General features: G+C 48.7%; 1 pseudogene; it reads right to left on the minus strand.

Moving 5' to 3' along the window:
- Positions 1-7675: 7675 nt before the first annotated feature.
- LOC125537301 (uncharacterized) lies at positions 7676-10884 on the minus strand (annotated as a pseudogene).
- Positions 10885-16935: the final 6051 nt, after the last annotated feature.

Below are 16935 nucleotides of genomic sequence, written 5' to 3' on the forward strand. Positions count from 1 at the left end.
GGCCACTTACCTGGCCCAGCCCACCGGGCCTAGCACTATGCGGCCCAGCCCACCAGGCCTTCTGCCAGTCGTCTCCCACCTCCTGCCAGTGGGCAGGAGGGCGCGTGCTCGCCGCGCGCCAGCACACGCACGGCCACCTCCTGCTTGCCGACGAGCCCCTAGACGCGTGGGCGACTTCCACGTGGCGTCCCGATCCCGCTGACCGCCTCGCTCACTCTCCCTCTTCTCTGGCTCTCTCACTCACGCACACCCGAGCATGACCGTCAACGCCGCTCACTGCCACCACGCTCTCTGGCCATCCCTCAACCAACCGCCAATCCCATAGGCTCTGACTCATTGCCTGCTACCTCTCCGTCGAGCGACGCGTCGCCGGACGCCCTGTCGCCTCGCCATCGACCCGTCTGCCCCGAGCACGGCCGCCGGATCGCCATCGCCATTACATCATCGTCCGTGCCTCCCCGAGCTCAACAACCGCACCAGAAGACTCGTAGTGAGCACCTCGTCGTTTCCCCTCTCCTATTTCTCTCGATCGCATACCATAAACACACTACCACTGGACCCGAGAGCTCACCACCGCCGTGGTTCCTCACCGTCGTAGCCAGGGCCACCGCAGCTCAGGCCCGAGCACGTCATCGCGTTCGGTGAACCACCAGGAGCTTGTAGAACCCACCGGCTACTTCCCTAGTGCACCATAGCATCGACTCCGTTCGCACCCGAACGCCGGCCACCGCGGATGTGCTCGCCGTCGTCTTATCCGGCGACCCCGTGACCTTCCGAGTGCTCAGCTAGAAGGGGCCGTGTGCAGGCTATCTTCTGGTAGCCTTCACGCGTCCTGCCGCCGCCTATAGCGCGGCCCAGCGAGCTCCTGCCGTAGCTTTGGTCGCCGCCGGCCATGGCACCGACGTGGTGTGAGCCACCGCAGCTCACATCTATACACGTCACCATGCTCAGCACCTCCGCAGGAAGCCAACACCACCGCCATCTGCTTTCCCAGCGCACCGCGGCCTCGCGCCCGCTCGAGCCAGAGCTCCGGCCGCCGCCTCCGTGGTCACTACCATCTCTATAGGCTACCCCGGCTCCTGGCGTTTGCCCCATAAGATGCGCAATACCGCTAGCTCGCTGTAGCCGCAAACCACGCGCGAAACGGTGCTCTATAGCACCGTTCCGAGCAACTCCGGCACGCCACCACCGTGCGTTTGGTCGCCGGCGTTATTGCTGATGTGGCGCTGGTTTAGTTAGCACTAATGACCCTGCTAAACACCCTAGAGCCACTGCCATGTGGGCCCCGCTGCCTAATTAACCCTGGTTTAGCTCCTGATTGGATTAAACTAACCACACGGGCCCCATGGGTCAGTTTGACATGGCCACATCACACGTTGACCGACCCCACACGTCAGTGCTGACTTGCTGATGTGGCTGTTGACCCGACCCCACCTATTAGCGACACTAACCAGCATTGGTTCACTGACTAGTGGACCCCCATTGGTCAGGTTTGACCGAGACCAACCCTATTGACTTGCTGATGTCATGCTGAGGCTTTGCTGCCGCAGTTAATCTTTTATGGAATTAGTTTATTTTCAAAATAACCAGAAATTCCAAAAAAAGACCTAAACTTCAAAAAATCATAGAAATTAATCTGTAACTCCAAATGCAAAGATTTATATATGAAAAATGATCAGAAAAATCCAATCTATCTATCTGTACTAGTTTCATGTATGTTAAAGAAACTTAACACTGTTGTTTATATCAAAACATGATAACGCACTATTTAAATTCATAAGATGAGTTTGGGGTTGAACCTTTGGATCAAAATGGCTCAAACCCATCTGGTTGTAGTTGCATTAGCCCAACACACTCATATTTCCATGTCATGATCATGCATCATATTGTGCATTACATTGATTGTGTTTCCTCTCTATTGCCGGTATTTGTTCCCCCTCATTAGACGTTGATCCGGCGATGAGTTTGATGACACCGATGAAGAGCTATACTATCTTCAGAAGTGCCAGGCAAGCAAAACCCCATTGTTCATTCTGATACAATCCCACTCTCTCGTTTTTGCTCTCTTTTACTGCATTAGGATAACAACGCTTCAACTGTTACGTGCTGCGGTAGTTGAACCCCTTTCCTCTGCATGACCTATCATTGCCACAGTAAATAGATGAAACCCACTAGCATGAGTAGGAGTTGTTTGAGCCCTGATGTGCCTACTCGTTCATGCTTGTTTGTCAGGCCTGCTACTTCTTAGAGTTGAGTCAGGTCTGATTCATCGGGGATGAATCGGAAAGTGGTGAACATGTCCTACGGTGTATGAGCTAACTGTGTGAACACGATTTGGTAAAGGTAGCGGTGAGAGGCCATGTAGGAGTACATGGTGGGTTGTCTCACTGAAACCGTCCTCAGGAACTGAGTTCTGTGTTTGTCATCCATGAACAGCTACTACCACATGTTGGGCGCTGAAATATGACCCCGCTCGACTTATTAACCGCCCTTGTCCTCAGTCCAGGAGTTGCAAGTAGTTTCTGGTGTTTGTAGGATATGTGTTGGAGGCTGTGCACAGCGCTGACCCTAGGGGTGGGCTATGATGCGGTAGATACACCACGGCCCGGTGTACCGAGTCGCCCGTTTGGTGTCTCGGGAACCCTGCACACATCGTTTGGGGCTGTGAGTGAAACCCCGGACGGATCTCCTCGCGGATGGAACCTGAATAGGTGATAAACCTATACTAGAGACTTGTGTGGTTAGTCAGGTCGTGGTCTACACCCACGTCGGCTTTCGCTTGAAGTCTGCCGAGCACATGTCGTGTGCAGACGCTAAGTGGTGGAAACATGTGTGAAGAAGTACACCCTTGCAGGGTTATAAATGATCTATTCGAATAGCTATGTCTGCGGTAAAGGACTTCTGGGTTGCCTGTATAGTTCATAGATAACTTGAAGTGGATACTCTAAAACTCGCAAGATATGCGTGAGTGCTATGGATGGCCTTCTCGTAGGGAGACGGGAGCGGATCCATAGTGGTGTATTGTTATGGTGAATATGTGGACTCGTGTGCGCCACCTCAAAAGAGTTACTTGCAGATGTAGTTCAGGATAGCCACTGAGTCAAAACTGGCTTGCTGCAGTTAAACCCCACCATCCCTTTGTTGATACTGATGCATATGTAGTTAGTTCTGATGTAAGTCTTGCTAGGTACATTTGTACTCACGTTTGCTTAATTTATGGTTTGCAGAGAGACTTCAATCTCGCTAGTAGTTCCACGTGGACTTCGACATTTAGCTTGTTACCTCAGCTACGATCTTGTGCCCTCGGCAGGATCTTGTAGATAGTCAGGCTTCTCAGCCTTTTTCATTTGTAGTTGTTTGTACTCATACAAGTTAAGCTTCCGCATGTGCTTGCTGCTTGTATGCTCTGTATGTGGGGTCATGAGACCATGTTTGTAATACTTGGCTCCTCGGAGCCTAATGAATAAATACTTTGAGTTGTAGAGTTTTGTTGTGATGCCATGTTGTATTTGCACATATCGAGCATATTGTGTGTATGATTTGAATTGCTTGGTATGTGTGGGATCCGACAACCTAGTTGTCTATCCTTGGTAGCCTCTCTTATGGGGAAATGTAGTCTAGTGCTTCCACTGAGCCATGGTAGTCTGCTACATCCCGATTTACCGGAGTCCTGCTAGCCCAGTTACTACTGCTCTAGAACACTTAGACTGGCCGGCATGTGATCCACTTCGTTCCTGTGTCTGTCCCTTCGGGGAAATGTCAAGCGGTGACTTCCGGAGTCCTGCTAGCCTGCTACAGCCCAGTTTCCCGAAGTCCTGTTAGCCCAGTTGCTGCATCCCGGATTCACACGCTGATGACCGACACGTTCGATGATGGTTCATGTATGCCTGTTCCCGTAAGTTAGCGCCACTTTGGGTTCACGACTAGTCATGTCGGCCCGGGTTCTCTATCATATGGGTACTAGCGAAACTATCATATACGTGAGCCAAAAGACGTAAACGGTCCCGGGCCAGGTAATGTGGCACCCGTGGGAATACTGTGCGTGAGGCCGCAAAGTGATATGATGTGTTACATGCTAGATCGGTGTGACTTAGGATCAGGGTCCTGACAGCTTTGGTATCCGAGCCTGACTGCCTATAGGATTACCAAGCCAAACTGGTCGAAGGTGAGTCTAGAAATTCTTTAGTTATATAAGGGAATTGATTGGGGAAGGGAACATAAGGCTCTTTTTTACTCCTTTACCTTATGCCCTTCTGATTTGAGTCAACCTCTTCTTCTCTATGGGGATTAAGAACTAGGCTTCCTCTTCTTTCTATCAGGATCACGTGTTACTAAGCCGTAGACCTATAGGATTGATGGATTCAAGCCCCAGTTCAGTTTCTACTACTTCTGTGTGTTCATAGTTGATCTTGGAACCTTGATATTGTGATGTTGAGTGGCTATGCCACCATTTTGCAGGATGTCTCAAATCTTTTCGAGCATTTACAACAGTTATGCTGTCCGAGTCATCCCAGGTTTCTAAATAATCTGATGCATTTGCAACTCCCTTCTTTCCGTTCCCGACGTTCTTTTGGGCCAGATTAACCACACTAACCAGTGTGTTGAGGTACTTCATTACCTCGGTATAGATGTTGGAACTATTACTATGACCCTAGGCGTCTTAGAGGATCACCGGGTAATCTAGCCATGTTTTGTGTTTCCAGTGTGATGAATCTCGTCACCATTCTCGAAAGCATCTCGTGATGTTATTAGCTAGTAGGTATTCCATCTCTGGGTTCCTGAACCCAAGATTCGCTCTACTTACTTTCTGTTGATAGTGTTGCTCGTTCCTTTAGGATATTAGCAACCTTTGCGATAGACCTCGATGTCCGTGGTATTTCTTTCTTCAACATACCATGAACTACTTATGACAGAAGTTCCTCGTTGAACCGAAAGATCACAACCAGAGTGCTCTTGACGAGTTCTCGATTCTATGTTGTGACTCTGCTAGTTCTACCTTTCTGCATGGGTTATCCAGAAGAAATATGTTGAACTCGTTTGACATGCTAATCTATGCACCCACAACTCAGAAAATCGCATGTTCCTTTGAGTTGTCCCTCTTTAGTTGTTTTCCAACCTTTTTCTATCAATTGGTAGTCAAGAGTATGTGTGCATTTGTGTTATCGATGCCTATTATTCTTGTGGTCCGTCAAGCCATTCTATTCTGGAATGACTAGGAGGAACACACTCCAGTACCTTGTCCACTTCGAGGATTGGGTCAAAGCAGTTGTAATCCACAGATCAAAATGCCAATCTAGCTTTTGTTTTATTCTACCTCGGAGTATCACCCTCTTTCATAACAAGGGTATCATGAGAATTGCACATCCTCTTATGAATTATTGATGCAGTGATACTTCTTGCCATCACCATTCATTTCTCGGTCTCCGTGTTATTGTAACCGAAATGCCGACAAATGAACTATATGATGTGTGAAATCAATGCTCCTAGCAATCCCGTTGCTGGGTAGTTAAATGGGTAATACTCTCATTCTTAGCGTGCTGGGCACCGAGTCATCTTCCTAAGATTGATCGTGCTACCTAGTCCATCTTCCTGGTACACTCTTCGATCAATGAGTTTGGATTATGTGAAGTTCCTTGCTCTTCCTGGTACACTGATGCAGATGTAGTTAGTTCTGATGTAAGTCTTGCTGGGTACATTTGTACTCACATTTGCTTAATTTATGTTTTATAGAGAGACTTCAGTCTCGCTAGTAGTTCCGCGTGGACTTCGATGTTTAGCTTGTTACCTCAGCTATGATCTTGTGCCCTCGGCAGGATCTTGTAGATAGTCATGCTTCTCAGCCTTTTTCATTTGTAGTTGTCTGTACTCAAACAAGTTAAGCTTCGGCATGTGCTTGTTGCTTGTATGCTCTGTATGTGGGGTCACGAGACCATGTTTGTAATACTTGGCTCCTCGGAGCCTAATGAATAAATACTTTGAGTTGTAGAGGTTTGTTGTGATGCCATGTTGTATTTGCACATATCGAGCATATTGTGTGTATGATTTGAAATGCTTGGTATGTGTGGGATCCGACAACCTAGTTGTCTATCCTTGGTAGCCTCTCTTATGGGGAAATGTAGTCTAGTGCTTCCAGTAAGCCATGGTAGTCCGCTACAACCCGGTTTACCGGAGTCCTGCTAGCCCAGTTACTACTGCTCTGGAACACTTAGAATGGGCGACATGTGATCCACTTCATTCCTGTGTCTGTCCCTTCGGGGAAATGTCACGCGGTGACTTCCGGAGTCCTGCTAGCCTGCTACAGCCCGGGTTCTCGGAGTCCTGTTAGCCCAGTTGCTACAGCCTGGATTCACACGCTGATGACCGACACGTTCGATGCTGGTTCGTGTATGCCTGTTCCCATAAGTTAGCGCCACTTTGGGTTCACGACTAGTCATGTCGGCCCGGGTTCTCTGTCATGTGGATACTAGCGACACTATCATATACGTGAGCCAAAAGGCGCAAACGGTCCTGGGCCAGGTAAGGTGGCACCCGTGGGAATACCATGCGTGAGGCCGCAAAGTGATATGATGTGTTACATGCTAGATCGGTGTGACTTAGGATCAGGGTCCTGACAGAAACCATCAGAAATAATCCTAGAGGAGAAGTTCCGCCACCACAAGGCTCTATAGCCACCGAAAACCAATCTAGACCCCGTTCCGGCACCCTGCCGGAGGGGGGAATCATCTCCGGTGGCCATCTTCATCATCCCGGCGGCCACCACAATGAGGAGGGAGTAGTCCACCCTCGGGGCTGAGGGTTTGTACCAGTAGCTATGTGCTTAATCTCTTTCTCCTGTGTTCTTGAGATGTCACGATCTTGATGTATCGCGGGCTTTGTTAATATAGTCGGATCATATGGTGTTTTCCCCTCTCTATCTTGTGATGAATTGAGTTTTATCTTTCAGATTTCGTTTTATCGGATTGAATACTTTATTGGATTTGAGAGCACTTGATATATGTCTTGCAAATGAATACTCGTGGTGACAATGGGGTATTATTTTGATTCACTTGATATATGTTTTGGCACTCAACTCACGGATTGCCAAGGTGACATTGTGGTAATCTACGCATAGGGGTTGATGCACATTCTTGTCTTTGTTTCTCCGGTAGAAATATTGGGGCACTCTTTGAAGTTCTTTGTGTTGATTGAATATTATGATTCCGATATTGCTTTGGTGTTATTTTAGTACGAAGTCTTGGTTAGATGGATCGGAAATAATAGCTTCGTGTTATTTTAGTATGAACTCACTACTAGGAAAAAAATCTACCAGTAGCGTAGGTTTTTTGCATACCAGTAGCGCGTGCACCCGCGCTACTGCTACATCACTACAACTAAAGTTTAGCAGTAGCGCATTTTTTACCCTACGCTACAGCTAAAAAAGTTACTAGTAGCGTGTTCCACCCGCGCTACTGCTATTACGTACACACGCTACCAGTAATGAAATAGTAGCAGCGTTGGTAAACTGCAAACGCTACTAGTATCCTATATACTAGTAGCGCCCAGTTTCCTCCCCATGCTACTAGTAACTTATTAGGAATTCCATTTTGTCACACAATTGTCGTATCTACCATCACACAATTTCTCATTGTAGCTAGCGGAAACTCATGTATAATTCCTATCACATAGTGTTGTGTGCCTAGTCAATGTGCGAAGCCTGCCCGGCCTGATCACGTGGCCTGCAGCTGCGGCGAAACACGCTGAGCAGCCTCGCGAGCCACACCTGACCGATGGCGGCCGCCGCCTTGAGTTGTGACGCCGTCACGTCGCTCACCCTGACCCTCAGCTCCAACAGGCCTCGATCGATGTCGTGCTCGTGCCTCACCACCAGCGGACGAAGGAATCCATTGGCAGCCACGACACCATCCAGTCCATGAACCTCTCGACGACCATCAGTGTCGCCACCACAAGCCTGCATCATTACCAACAGAGATTTAGAAACTTCAGATTCTTCAGAAGAATGACATGGAAAAACAATGCGGTACATGTCAATGCCAATGTGCTACAATTTTTTTCTGAGATTCTTATTTAAGCCATAATGCACAACTTAACTACACACTGAAGCAACACATAGCTACTTCCATGACAAAATATAATGCAAAAGATTAGAAGCAATTCTGTTGTGTTGGAAGCCCTAAAAAGAAACAACACCTACGAAGCACATAAGGAGTTAGAGGCATAATTCTTTCGGTAATTTTCTATCTATCCATTTTTCTAAGTAGTCACTTCAATACCTTGATATCTTTCACGTTTTCAAAGATAACAAAGTCCATGAATCTACTGTTGGTAAAGCATAGTGACTATACAAACTGAAGCCTGAACATATATACCTGCCAGTTCACAGACTTGACAAATGAATTCTAAAGTTAATGGGCTTTTCCTCTTTCCTGAAGAAATCATTTGGTCTGCTCTTTGTTAGTACTACCTAGAAGAATTAGAACTACAAAAAAATGGCATCACTGAACAAGGGTAGGTAGACAAGGTCTATCTTTTGTCCTCAAGTGAGAATTTAATTTATTAAAAAGGACTAAAATTAGGTTTCATATATACACATAGTAGGAATTTACAGGAGAGTATAGCAGTAGCACCAAAACCAAAACAGTAAGAATGACATCAAAACTGGAGATTCGGTAAAAAGAGTCATGTAAAAATGCTAACTGAGGACCAGATACTTACAGCTTTGCATAGCCCTTTAGACCAAACGCAAGGGCTTTGTCATAAAACCGTTGCACAAGCTTATGGGCAATAAATCTGTCACATACCTACAAAACTAAAGTTAAATGAAAAAAAATACAATGATTCTAAGTGCTGAATTGGTGTTCCACTGACACAATGATGCTAAGTGCGGAGTTTGGAGTTGCTCTATGGAAGCAATTGGGTAAAGTTGGTTGTACAGAAGAGAAGCCCTGCCATTCTATCGAAATGATTTTGTTACGAATCAAAAGAGGAGGTTGAGAATTTGTAATACGATAGTTACTATATTATCACATAAACTGCCCACTACCCAAGGAATTAATATGAATACTACATGGCTTATTCTAATCTACAAACTCTATTTCCTAAAAAAGGTACCGTCATGTTTCTAATGCTGGCACCAGTACCCACACTAGGAAAAGGGAGAACTGCAGTGTTTGTCCATTATAAACAACTGAAGAAACAAAGTAATAAACAGGATCACGGGAACAAACTTGCATATATAGTATTATTTGATAAAGTTTCTATGATTCAGGAAAACATTCTAAAAAGTGCATAAAGCAGACCTTTATAAATTCCTCAAAAGAGAACTCCTTGTTGCCACTTTGCCAGTAGCATTGTATGATGATTCCTGGAGGATATGCATAACAAATTTATTTGTGTAAGTCTAGACGTGTCATTGTACACAGATGTGCTTCCATTGTACAATACATTGCTCCATGGTTGAGTGCATAACACAACAAAATGGCACATAGACTGATGTAGCATCTACTATAAAATAATTTAGTCCTGTCCTTTCATGCATTAGAATGGCATTTTTCAACTTCACTTCACAAAACCAAAAGGTGGCTGTTAGCTTTCATGAGATGACTAAATGGTTGTGATACGAGCCATTGCAGAGTCATTTTGTACACCAAAAATTGAGTGGAAATGACAAACAGGTTATATATGGAAGACCATGATATGGTTCAACTCACATCAAACACATACAGAATCTAAAGGAGCATTTTTCTGCAATAAAGATTGCACTTAAAAACATCTGTTATGACATTTCTTGTGCTAGCCAAGAACAATATTTACCTGACATCCTCCAACGTCTTTCCTGCTTTCATAGTGTAGCTCTGGCGTGGATGGAGTAACTTCAAGTCGGAATCAGTTTCGCTTGAAGAGTTCAAGATGAGGCATGCCTCTTCCTTATTTGCGGTAGCAGATCCATAGCTCAAGATAACAGAAACATGGATATGGGCAGCGACAGCTGAACCGACCGACGCAGCTTCCATGACTGAAGCCACCAATTTGTCAAGCCGGTTGAGATCCGTCTTCATCCCTAATTTCCCAAGCTTGCTGGCTGTGTTCTCCATTGCGGCATGCACAAACACCAGATCAAATTTGGACGCATCCTGGACATTCCCCTCTGCAAATCCCAGCAGAGTGAATGCCCGGTCGATTATTCTAGTGTCCTTAGAACTGCTGCCAGAACCTGACTACGCGGCAAAATCCTCATTCCGAAAACATGGAAGCCAAGATTCGCCGCGAATGAGCTAACACTGGGGCAATTGCTAACCATAGCAGCTCTCAGCCCCATGAACCTGAATGTTCAGCAGCAGAGTCATCCCTAGCATTTACAATGGATACACTGACAGTAATCAAAGCAAAAGATCACACACACATCGAACCTCTCGGATAGCTTGGGGACTACTAGCTCCTGTGGATCCACCCGGGCAATTTCCCCATCCTAACGTGAAACAAATACAATTAGCATCGCATACTCAAACCCTCTCTGCAACTACTTCGCCTGGACGCAAACCCGGAGAGCAGGATCACACCTTGGCAGGGTAGAGGGCATCGTACACATCAAGCAGCCGCGCCAGCTCGAGAATTGAGTCGCTATTCCTGTCCCCTCCATCCTCTGGGTTGGGAGACAAGATCAGAAGCCTCTCAGTTTAATGGGGGGCAAGCAAAGCAGAGCAACCGCGCAGAGCGTGAGAGGGGGTGGGGGCGTATTGGTACCGTTGACCACGGGGGTGTGGACGGGGAGGAAGCCACAGGAGGCGAACGCGTCGAGCTGGCCCTTCCCCCCTCCGCCCCTGGCGAGCAGCGCCGCGTGGCTGGCGGCGTATAGCACCAGCGCCCGGCTCGACTTGTCCGCCATTGCTCCGCCGCGCCGACACACACTTTTTCCCCTTCCCCTTCCCCTTCTCGCTCCGTCGCCTTATTCCGGAGAAGAACCGGGAGGGGATCCGGCGGCAGAGGAGAGGTGAGGAGGTGGAGGGAATCTGGATCGGGGATGGATGCGGTGTGGGGTTGAACTGGGACGGTTGGTGGGGTGGGTAATGGATCAAGGGTGGTCCGGTGTGGGACTGACGGACTGTGCTAGCGGCAGCGCAGGGTGTCTCACCGGCGCTACGGTTATCCCATTAGCAGTGGCGAAGGTTTACGACCCACGCTATTGTTATGGTTTGTCCGCGGGGCACGGTCGAGAATTATTTACCAGTAGCGTGCCTCAAAGAAACCAACGCTGCTGCTAAGCCATACCAGTAGCATGCTTTGTACCCAACGCTACTGGTAATTACAAGTAGCACGGGGACACAAACAAACGCTACTGGTAAACTTCTATGTATAACCATTTTCCTAGTAGTGACTCTAGGATAGATTGATCGGAAAGAATAGCTTTGAGGTGGTTTCGTACCCTACAAACAATTCCGTCTTATGTTCTCCGCTAGATAGGAACTTTGGAGTGATTCTTCGTTGCATGTTGAGGGACGGTTATATGATCCAATTATATTAGCATTGTTGAGAGAATGCACTAGTGAAAGTACGGACCCTAGGCCTCATTTTCAAGCATTGCAATACCGTTTTTGTGCCCGTTTACTATTTGCTACCTTGCTGTTTTTTATTTATTCAGATTATAAAAATATGTTTCTACCATCCATATTACACTTTTATCACCATCTCTTCGCCGAACTAGTGCACCTATACAATTTGCCATTGTATTGGGTGTGTTGGGGACACAAGAGATTTCTTGTATTTGGTTGCAGGGTCATTTGAGAGAGACCATCTTCATCCTACACCTCTCACGGATTGATTAACCTTAGGTCATCCACTTGAGGGATAATTGCTACTGTCCTACAAAACTCTCCGCTTGGAGGCCCAACACGTGTCTACAAGAATAAAGTTGCGTAGTAGACATCAAGCTCTTTTCTGGCGCTGTTGCCGGGGAGGTTAGGTATGTGGCACTCACATCCCATCAACGAAGCTCTTTTCTGGCGCCGTTGCCGGGGAGGTGAGTGCTTGAAGGTATATCTTTAGATCTTGCAATCGAATCTTTTAGTTTCTTGTTTTATCACTAGTTTGGTTTATAAAAGAAAACTACAAAAAATGGAATTGAGGTTGCATCATATTATTGATCATCTTTATAATATCTTTCTTAAAAATGATGGATCAGAAAATTGTGCTCAATTGTTAGAAGAAGAAGTCAATAAAATGGTTGACACAAATTATTTGAATGATGAGCATGATTGCAATGTTGTTAGTATGAATTATTTGAATATACAAAATGCTAATGATGATTGCACAAGTCATGACAAAAATGTTTCTTATAAGCATGTCAATTTTTGTGGAGTGCATAAAGTTTGTGAAGATGTGCCTTATAGGGAAGATAGATTTTGCAAGAAGCATAAACATGATAGAACCAATTCTTTGCTCAAAGTGATAGATAATTTTGCTACAAAATTATGTTCTCTTTGTCCTATTACTTGTGTACTTTGCAATAAGGTTGGTCATCTTAATTTCCAATGCATGTTTTTTCATGATCGAATCATGTCCAAATATTGCAATAACTTGATCACCCTTGAACTTTATAATGAGATTTTTCTATTTTTGGGGAGTGAAGAATTGACACATAAAAATAGTTGGTTTGAAGTATTCATTCTCACAGATGACATTGAAACTAAACTAAAGAATATCTATATGTTTTGCACGGTAAATTGCAATGAGAATGCTTATATTGCCAACTATAGAAAGATGAGAAAACCAATAGAATATAAAAGGAATACTAATGAAAGGGTAAAGATTTCCACTTTCCCTCCTATTGTCTCTCATGATGAACTAGGTAAGGAGGAGAAGCTTCCTATCCAATAAATCTCTTCAACAAGAAGCTTGAAAAAATTAATTAACCCCACACATGATGTGGTGAAGAAGAAGAAAAGAAGAAGAAAGAATAGAGGTGAAAAGGTATCTCTCCCAAATAGTGTTGTTCCTATTATTGTTGTGCCTCATGAAAATGAATCAAAAATAATTGTGGAGGATGATGCACTTGATGATGATGTTGCTTCTGTGTCTTATGGCACAATGTCCGAGAGCACTATTGATGATGATTTTGTTATGCCCATTGCTTGTTGTGATGATTATGATTGGGAAGATAATGATACTTCTTATAATCTTGGAAATCTTTTTGGCACCAACTTGGGAAATTATGATGATGGAAATTACTATACCATTGGTGCTATTCATACTATTAATGATGAGAATGATTATGCTTATGATATGCCAAGCCACAAGCTTGGGGATGATATGTTTGATGAGAATGACATGTTTGAGAATTTATTTGCTGCAATTAATGTTTGTCCCAAGCTTGGGGGTGCTATGCTTAATGGAGAAGATCTTTTTAGCCCCCTTACTTTGAATAATCAAATTTGCTATGATGATTGCATGCCTCCTACTTATGATGACTATTGTGATGATACTTATGTTATAAAAAGTAGTGATAATTATTGTCACAATTTTGATTATCCTTTTACTGAACATTACTCTCTTAATGTGGGAACAATTTTGTCGGAGTAATGGGCCACGGGTAGGCTAACCCGAGGCCCAAAACCTTTCAAGACATCGGGGCTGACTGCGCCCCTCAAGATGATAGATGAAGAGCCGCCTTCTAGAGGACGGCTGAAGGAACAGTCGGCTGCCCGCATGCATCCGAGTCCTAGAGGCGAGGTCAAGACCGGCTGACTCCGCCTGGCGGCTTCCGGAGAAGCCGGCCACGGGGAGTCGGCCCACGGCACCAACAAAGCCTATGCCCTCATCAGGGGGGATGGGACAGGGAGTGGCAACTGTGAAGCCCACTCCCTCCCCTTTTCCAGGAGATGGCTAGGCCACAGTGCGCTGTACCAACGGAGATCTCCGTCTGGCGCGGCACTGTTGCCATGCCATCCCTGACATCAGCAACAGCGGGCGGAGTCCTGAGCCCACGACGGCCTGACGGTATGGTCCATGGATGATGGGCCCTACCAGTCTGCGAGAGTCCGGAAGACGGCAAGGGCGCCACCAGTTGGACCCATAGGAAGCCGGCCCCCGCGAGTCGGCCTGCCCCTCCCACGGGTTCCCCATGCCATTGACCAGACGAGACGTGGAGTGGCTACAGTGATCACCTGCACGCGGCGGGACTGTAGCCACGACCCCATGACCAAGCCTGCGTTATTAGAGGCACGGCTATAGTACTCAGCAGCCGGCAAGACCCGCAAGCGGCGGGTACGGCTTGTCGGTTCCGTACTAGACCAGTCGGCGGGGCCCACCAATCGGCGGGCCCGAGCAGTCGGCAGAAGGGTCGGCAGGCGGAGAGACCGACGGCTGGGCCCTGCGCCCAAAGAGTTTACCATTGTATCCCTGGGGGGGTAGGCCTATATAAACCCCCAGGGCACCCATGCAAAGGGGTTTCGATCCATTAGAACTAGACAGAACACCGAGGGGGGGGGGGAAGAGCTGACCCTGCCTTCTCTTACCTTCAGCATACAGCTCGAGGAGCGCCCTTGTATTCACTTCGCCTTAGTGATCATGCGGAAATCCCGCAGAGCAGGACTAGGGGTGTTATCTCCTAGGAGAGCCCCGAACCTAGGTAAAGTACGCCGGCGTTCGTGTCTACGCCTTATCCCGTTTCCAGGCACCGACGATGTTCTACTCGCCCCCACCATGATAAGCCATCCGTTGGCATATGTCACACCCAACCCCTGACATTTGGCGCCCACCGTGGGGCTTGGTGCACCGTCGTCCGGAGACCTATTCTGGACAGGAACCCTCTTCCTCCCTGGCGAGCGCAGCCAGCCCGGCACGCCAGACGGAGTCTGCGCCGACGCGCTGCATGGCGTTGAAATCGCCTGCGTGGCCGGTTGCCTCGCCGATCTTGTTGGCGAGGTCCGCCTCTCCGACGAGCCCGCATCCGATGCGGGCACAGGCGGCCCCGAGAGCCTCCTTGATCAACTCCAGGTCGCCAGCGAGCCAGCTGGGGAATTGGAGTCTGTAGGCTCCACTAATCCGATGTTGGTCGACTCCGACACTGCGTCGCTTGACACGTTCCCCACCAACATGGTAGTCTACGACGAGCCACTCCCTTGCGCGGAGAGCGGCGGAAGCACTGTCACGGAAGTGCTTGTCATTGATCATGGCGAGCACTCTGGCGGGGGTGATTATGACCCGCTCAACGCGGCGCTGCAAGACCTGGCAGCGCCCATTCCCGAAGACGCTGATGCCGAGACACTGGAGGTGCGCCGCCTTCAGCTAGTCGAAGGCGCCAAAAAGCTGGCCAGCATGAGACGCCTATCAGAGGCCTACCAGCGCGAGATGGACCGCGCTGTGGGCGGCACGCTGGCTCCGGCTGGGCCTAGCCGCCTTGGTGCGGTCCAGCAGCGCGGCGTGGCCATCGCCGACCTGTTCGGGGCAAATTTCCCCGTTTACGCCACGCTTGCAGAGAACATTCGAGCCTCCCAGGCGGCGGCAGACGAGCTGGACAAGATCGAGGGCGAAGAGCGTCGCTTGATGATGGAGCACGTCCAGCGACTCCTTGACGCGGCTGCGGAGCAGAACGAGGCCGACTGCCGCACTGATGCGCCGCACCGACAGAATGAAAACCTGCCTCCCCGCCGAGACCAAGGCGCGACGTCTCGGACGCCGACTGGTGGCGTCCGCAGAATAAAAGACAAGGAGCCGGCTGCCAGCCGCAGTCGGACTCGCATCACCATAGAGCGCGACCGAGACGGCCGCCCAAGAACAGTGGAACGACGGGACGACTGTCCGCCTCCTCCCCTCGCAGGGAAAGGTGAGTCTCCCCGCCGCCTGTTGATCACCCGATGCTCGGCGACCGCCTTGTCCGCCGAGAGGGAGTCGGAGAGAATGACGCCCGCCACTGGATCGACCGTCTCCACTGATCCCTGGTGCTTGAAGAAGAAGATGAGTTGGGTCCGCCGTGTTTCGGCCCTCGCATCCGAGACGAGCCCTTCCCCAAAGGGTTCACGCTCCCCAGAGACACACCCAAATACACCGGCTCCGTGAAGCCGGAAGACTGGCTGGTCGACTACTCCACGGCCGTCAGCATAGCAAACGGCAACAAGTGTGTTGCCGTGAAGTACGTTCCGCTCATGCTCCAGGGCACGACCCGGACGTGGCTGAACAACTTAAGGCCCCGCAGCATCAACAATTGGGTCGACTTCACCGACGCCTTCGTCCACAACTTCACTAGCACGTACAAGCGGCCTCCCAAACCTCGTCAGCTCTCCTTGTGCGTGCAGGGCCCCAACGAGTCAACTCGCGACTATCTCACACGCTGGGCCGAGCTCCGCAACTCCTGCGAGGGCGTGCATGAGGTGCAGGCTATTGAGTACTTCACTACAGGATGCCGAGAGGGCACCCTCCTCAAGCACAAGCTTCTCTGCGATGAGCCAGAAACCCTCGACGAGCTGCTGATCATAGCAGACAAATACGCCACGGCCGACTCCTCCATGAAGACGGAGATTCAAGTTAGTGCGACAAGCAAGGTGGCTCCTCAGGCTCGTCGAACCCCGGCTAGAGACACCAGTCAACGTCAACAGCAAAACGACCACAAGCGCAAAGCCCCACAGCCGACTTCCACCAGTCGGCAGGTGGCGACAGTCGAAGACCAGCAGCCAGAAGGGCAGCCTCCGCCCAAACGACAGAAGGGCGGCAAGCCCAACTGGCAGCCAGCTTTCTCATATGAGCAGACTTTGGATGGACCCTGCGAATTCCACAGTGGCGCGAAGCCGTCCAATCACACCACTTGCAAGTGCCACTGGCTCACCAGGATCGCCAAGGGAGACGGTCTTTTGCCTCCCCCACCTGCTGGGCAGCCGCCTCCTCCTCCGCCCCAGCAGCCGTCGGTCAGACCAGTCGGCGCGATACAAAACGAGTACCCAGAAGAGC

This window comes from Triticum urartu, chromosome 2A (genome assembly GCF_056163025.1).
Source record: "Triticum urartu cultivar PI428250 chromosome 2A, HENAU_Tu73, whole genome shotgun sequence".
Lineage (NCBI taxonomy): Eukaryota > Viridiplantae > Streptophyta > Magnoliopsida > Poales > Poaceae > Triticum > Triticum urartu.